We start from the raw sequence: 6232 nt of genomic DNA on the forward strand, positions 1-6232 counted from the left end.
CGACCATAACACACACGTAGTTTTTAGAGGAGGAAAATCCGTAGGCATGCCACTCGTAGGCATTCCCTCCATAACACGCACAGACATTTCCCCTTACTTTTTAGGAGGAAAAAAGTGAGTGTTATGGTGCAAAAAATACGGTACTTAATTCGTTCATGAGGTCTGTTCTTACCTGAAACTGTTCTTAACCTGAAGCACCACTTTAGCTAATGGGGCCTCCTGCTGCCGCTGCACAATTTCTGTTCTCATCCTGAAGCAAAGTTCTTAACCTGAGGTAATATTTCTGGGTTAGCAGAGTCTGTAACCTGAAGCGTATGTAACCTGAGGTACCACTGTATAGACCTCAGAGCTCCCACATCACATCCTAGTTTGAGTCTCAGAAAAATGTTTTGCATGTTTGTACTACTACTAACTAAACATGATACTGTTAACCGTATCTTGGGGGGGGGGGGGAGGCAGTGCACGCTAATCGGTGCTATAAACTTCCGCAAGACACTGCAATTTTAAGTAAAACTGGCCGGGTATTTTGTCTTTCTCCGCTGGCTGCTTTCCCACTTAAGAGACCCACAAACACAGTTCCAGATATGTAATTTACTTTTACAGACAATTCATCAGGAATCTCAAAGGGTGGAAGGAAGCAGTTGGCAGCGGCCAGGAGGACTTTGAGCATAAAAAAGGCTGATGGATTAGAAGTTAAGCTTGTTTCTCTCACTCCTACCCCTCCTCAACATAACCTAAAGGGGCTTCTAAACACACATTTTACATGTAATGTGTAATTTGCCCTCTCCCTAGTGTGTTTACGTATGATTCTGCTACTGTTTTAACTTGAGCAGGTCCATTTGGAGTAGTAGATGTTATAGCAGGGGTCAGCAAACTTTTTCAACAGGGGGCCGGACTTTATTTTCGGGGGGGGGGGGATATGTATTCCTATGCCCCACAAATAACCCAGAGATGCATTTGAAATAAAAGCACACATTCTACTCATGTAAAAACACGCTGATTCCCAGACCGTCCGTGGGCCGGATTCAGAAGGCGATTCGGCCGGATCTGGCCCCCAGGCCTTAGTTCGCCTACCCATGTTATTTAGAGGCTAGCTGTCCCCTTCACCACCAGCAGCCAACAGCCAAACACTTTATTGTATAGCACTAGAACTTCACATCCTGAAATCACAACACAAACAATTTTCCCAATATGATTTTTATATATAGCTATATATGACCATCCAACTGAAGGGCTGGATTAAGATAAATGCACAGTTGTCTAGAAGACATTATGGTCCTTGACATATAGCTGACTGCCTCTGTAGGCAGGCCAAGAGCAAAATCCCATACATTTATTTAATATGTGATGCAAAATATGGGTTTCTCCCACTGAAGCAAACGGAAAAAACAGAAACATAATCCAGAGAACTGCTCAGGCCTTGCCTAATTATAACACAGAGAAACCGTATCTGCCTCTGGATTGGCCAGCGTGGCTTTTCCTCCCCACCCAATCACGCCTTCAACTGCAGCAAGCATTTCGGAACAGATGCTTTTCAGCTCCATGTGCTTGGCAACAGGAGGGGGCAACGTGGAGACAGAACAAAGGCAAAGAAGGAGAAAGGAAAACCTCTCCTCAAATAACGAAAACCCTTCGAAACTTGCGGTGATCTCCTAGCTGCTTCTTAAGAGATTGGAGCAAGGTAATAGGCAAAATGCTTCCTCGCCCCAGACAAAAAACAAAAAGGAACATGCACTGGCTTCCTGTCAGGTCACCCTTCTCAGAAACAGCCATCAAAATGGGGGTGGGAGGAAATGCACTATGGGGCAGATGTGCCGTAAACCTCTGAAGCGGCTGGGATTAGTTAGAACTCTCCAACCTCGCTTTCTTTTTTTCCAAAAATTTTATTAGCTTTCACAATACTATAAACAAACAAACAAACAAACACACAAGACAGACAAACATAAATCATAGCCTTATTGAAAATTACAGTTATTAACTTTGTTAAGTGACTTCCTCGCATCCCCTTGGTTGAATTTCATTGCATGTCCTTTTAACGGTTTTCCAAATCCCAATTTTTATTAAATTTAACTTAAGCATTAACATCCTTAGATCTTCACCTTATGGAATCCTAAGATCTTCACCTTATTTATGTTAAGTGATGAATTAATATGTTTAGTTCCAACCTCGCTTTCAAGGCTGCCCTGCCTGGCAGACCATCCAGAATCATTTGACAAGGAGAATCTAGCTTATTTTCTTTTACACAGGTTCTCACCTTCTAAATCCCTGGTGGACTTTCCTTCCTTGGAAGAGGCTAGATGGGCCACCTGTCAGGGATTCTGTAGGTGAGAATCCTGCACTGCAAGGGATTGGACTATATGAGCCTCAGACACCTTTCCTAACTCTATTTGCTGGCACAGCGGAGCCAGCACAATAAACCACACCAAAGTGAAGGGGGTGGGCACCCCATAACCAACATGAAGCCCCCATCTACTTCCCGGTGTCATTTACCCATGACGCCACGAAACATCGTCAGCCACTACTGCGAATAGGGTCACGCCCACCACTGCAATAACCCACCTAAAAAAATCGAGGGCAGCATGGCACAGTCACGGTTCCCTTTCTCTCTGGGGGAAAAAGTACGCAAGCCTGCGCACACCTCAAAATAAAACAAGGTATAACCTCAATTCCAAACGCACTTGGAGGGTGCGCGAGGATCACCCGTCCGCGGAAATAACAGCAGAAATTAACAACGACGAGAGACAGGGCGCGCAAATCCTCCTTCTCCAGACATCCCTTCCGCCATTTGCGGGAAAAACCGGGTTGCTTCTAAAAGCACATTTTGCACACACTACAATGGGTCTAGGGACCGCTCCTCCTACCCCAAAGTATTCCTCCTGCACCATTAAGTGGCACCACCCAACGTTTCAAGTCAGCACCCCACGCGATCCGAGCGCCCTTCAAAGGAAAAGAGGTCTCGCCCCTCTTTTGGCTTCCCCAGCCCTAAATCGCCTCGCCGCGCGGCAAGATCCTCCCGCCCCCGCTTACTCGGAGGTAAGCCCCATCGCGATCAAGGAATGGGACGGGCGGTTTCACAAGGTTGGGGGACAAAAAAATCCCGCGCGCGCCGTGCGCCTTTACGCACAGGGAAGCCCGATTCGAGTTCGACTGCGCCACGCGGTCCCTCGCTGGAAAGAGAGGCTCTGGTGGGCCTCGCAGCCCCTGCTTACCTGGTGTCTCTCGACGCAGGCGATGCCGCTCATATTGAGAACGTCCAGGCCGCTGAGTTGGAGAAGGAGAAGCTTTGCGCTCCGGCTGTGCGCGCAGCGCGTTGAAGGCGGGGACGCTTGGGGAGGCGGCGGCCACCAAGGGCGCGACGACGCCAGCCGCGGCGAAGGGAAGGGCGCTTTCTGGGGGAGCTCGGCTGGCTCCGGGCCTGGGCGGAGAGAAGGAGAAAAAGGAAAAAAAGAAGAAAAGGAGACGCTTGGCGCGCAGGCAACAATAGCCGAGAAGGGCGCCGAGTGGCACGGGTAAGACAGACGCAGAGGCCTCCACAACCTCCTCCTCCAGCGACGACTACCCGCCTTCTGCGGCTACCGCAGCTCGGGCTGGAAGGAGGCGGGTGGGGAAGGACGTTCCTGCCGCCGCCACTCCTCCTCCCTCTCCCTCGAGGGGACTCTTCGCGAACCAGTAGCCTTCCGCCTCTCCAAAACTCAGCGCGTCTGGAGAGGGTGGAGCTGCGCGAGGAGAACGCGGATTGCTGCGCTGGCCGCGGGGGAGGGAGGGCAGAAAAGGAGTCCCGCCGCGTGCGAAGCGGCAGAAGCGCCTCTTGCGCCTCCCCCTCTATTTTTCCTTCTTCCTTGCATCTCCTCCCGCTTGCTGCAAAGTGGGTCAGGGGAAGAAGGCGGCGGCGATGGGGGGAGAAGGGAGTTGCTGTTCCTTTGCTGCTAAGGATTGTTGTTATATTTCTTGGCGTCCTTTTTTTCAGGGGGGTGGGGAGGAGAGGGCGTCGCTGCCAACCTGTTGTGCGTTTTCTTGCGCAGCAAACCGGAGGAATCCATTGCGCTGTCATTTGCAGCCGTCGTGTATTTTTTGTTCCCCTTCGGCAACGGGAAAGAGGAAAAGAAACCGATATAACCATTTATTATTATTATTATTATTTATTAATCTTACTTGATTTTTCTGCAATTCCTAAACCTGCCCTGCTGCGTTCTTGTTCGGTTGCAGAGGGTGGGCTGTTTATATTACTGTATGTCCAAGTTGAGTGACGAGTCTGTACGCAGCTTACTCGGGAGTAGCAAGCCCCGGTGCAAGCGGCGCAAAAACACCCGTGCATTGGGGTAGTGCGCAAAAGTGCGCTTCATTTTGCAGGGACGCAAGGTGTTTTTGCGGCGCTTATAAGCACGCTTCACCTTCAAAACAACCTTGTCAGGCTGGCGTGGCAGGTGTCCTTTGTGACTTTAGCAGTAGTTACGTGGCGATTTTTTTTAAAAAAAACCTACATCTCCAGCTCCACAGTAAATAAACCTCCGTCGTTTTCTAGACTCTAGGCACGCCATGGCCGCCCAACGCACATTTGGGAGCGCAAGGCCAATTGGACTTCCTTGGGAATAAAAACGAACATTTAGAGAGTAACGCATTTATTCTGGCATGCGCTTTCTGTCTTCTCTCTGTTACTGACCATGCCTGGTAGCCGTCGTTGAACAAAGGAGCTTAAAAGGTGAAACTGCTGAAGAAGTCCAGTATTGATTGGTTTACCATGGTGCTGGGATGTCTGTTTATCAGCTCAACTAGTCTTTATTTCTTGTGAATGGCCACTGCTAAATATATTATCATCACCCGGATACTTTTCTGCATTTTCTTTCCTCCTTTACAGTTTCTACACCTGCCCCAACCCCAACTATGTATACTGTACTGTACATGCAACTCTGGGTGTATCTGAAGAAGCAGACTGTAATCCTTTAAAGCTTGTGCCATAAGACTGTTGTTTTTACTACAAGAGACTAACAGAGTTATGCCTCTGAAAGAGATTAGCAGTGCATACAAATTACAATCCTGTGACTTTCTGTCTTTTCTTCCCTCCCTCCCTCCAGGCAGTAGGTACCTAGTAAGTCGACTGCCAGATAGGAGCCACTAAATTGCCAGACCTCATGATACCAGTTTTTTTTATTATTTTTATTCCAGTGAAATACAGGCTGTTTTATCTACTGGACCAGGAACAATTCCCTGTGACAGAATTTGCTTTAGACTTACTTGCAGTCTATCTTACAACAGCTTCTCCCTGATAGACATGGAAATATGCCCATAACATTTTTCCTTTCTTTAGAAATGTCAGCCTTTATGATTGGAAACCAGAGCTTTACATAAAAGGTAAAGGGACCCCTGACCATTAGTAGGTCCAGTCGTGACGAACTTTGGGGTTGCGGCGCTCATCTCACTTTACTGGCCGAGGGAGCCAGAGTACAGCTTCCGGGTCATGTGGCCAGCATGACTAAGCTTCTTCTGGCAAACCAGAGCAGCGCACGGAAACGCTGTTTACCTTCCCGCTGGAGCGGGACCTATTTATCTACTTGCACTTTGACGTGCTTTTGAACTGCTAGGTTGGGAGGAGCAGGGACCGAGCAACGGGAGCTCACCCCGTCGCGGGGATTTGAACCGCCGACCTTCTGATCGGCAAGCCCTAGGCTCTGTGGTTTAACCCACAGCGCCACCTGCATCCTTATTATATACATATTGCTCAGCATTACAAGCACTATAATCCAGTTGACCAGCCAGAGTACTTTGTCCTCAGAGCAAAAAGGTAATGATAGATGCATGGGAACTCAATATGTAACCAAATGATCTATTTATTTCTGTTTGGCCATTAGCAGAAATGGCTGACAGAAGAATCTGTATTTTGCAGAATAACCTGCAAAAATTAGGAGGCCGCTTAAACTATGCGATAGTTTTCGCTTTAGAGATAAAAATGTTTGCTACTAACTCTGTGGGCTTTGCACACAAGCACATGAACGGTTGTAATGAGTGATAAGAAGAGAAGAATTTGCAAAACAAAGTTGGGACTCCAGCTTTCGTCACAGGCTAGAGCACAGATCACAGTAGGCGAATTGCAGGATTTCAAAGAAGTTGCTTTTAAAATAACCACATGAATACGCCCACAACAAAGCTAGCTCCCCCTCCGGACGCTCTCAAATACCTTCCACGCTCCTTGCCAATGTTTAGATGATGCCGCCACGCCTTCGCTTGTGCAATTTTT

At 48.2% G+C, this 6232-nt stretch overlaps 1 protein-coding gene across 1 annotated transcript in view; it reads right to left on the reverse strand.

Annotated features, from left to right (window-relative positions):
• Positions 1–3914, reverse strand: part of IVNS1ABP (influenza virus NS1A binding protein) — a 30025-nt gene extending 26111 nt beyond the window's left edge. Inside the window, exon 1 of the mRNA XM_083506796.1 lies at positions 3210–3914. The gene's annotated coding sequence lies outside the window, so the exon portion shown is untranslated. The remainder of the gene's footprint in view (positions 1–3209) is intronic.
• Positions 3915–6232: the final 2318 nt, after the last annotated feature.

This window comes from Podarcis liolepis (genome assembly GCF_965112155.1).
Source record: "Podarcis liolepis genome assembly, chromosome: 6".
Classification (NCBI taxonomy): domain Eukaryota; kingdom Metazoa; phylum Chordata; class Lepidosauria; order Squamata; family Lacertidae; genus Podarcis; species Podarcis liolepis.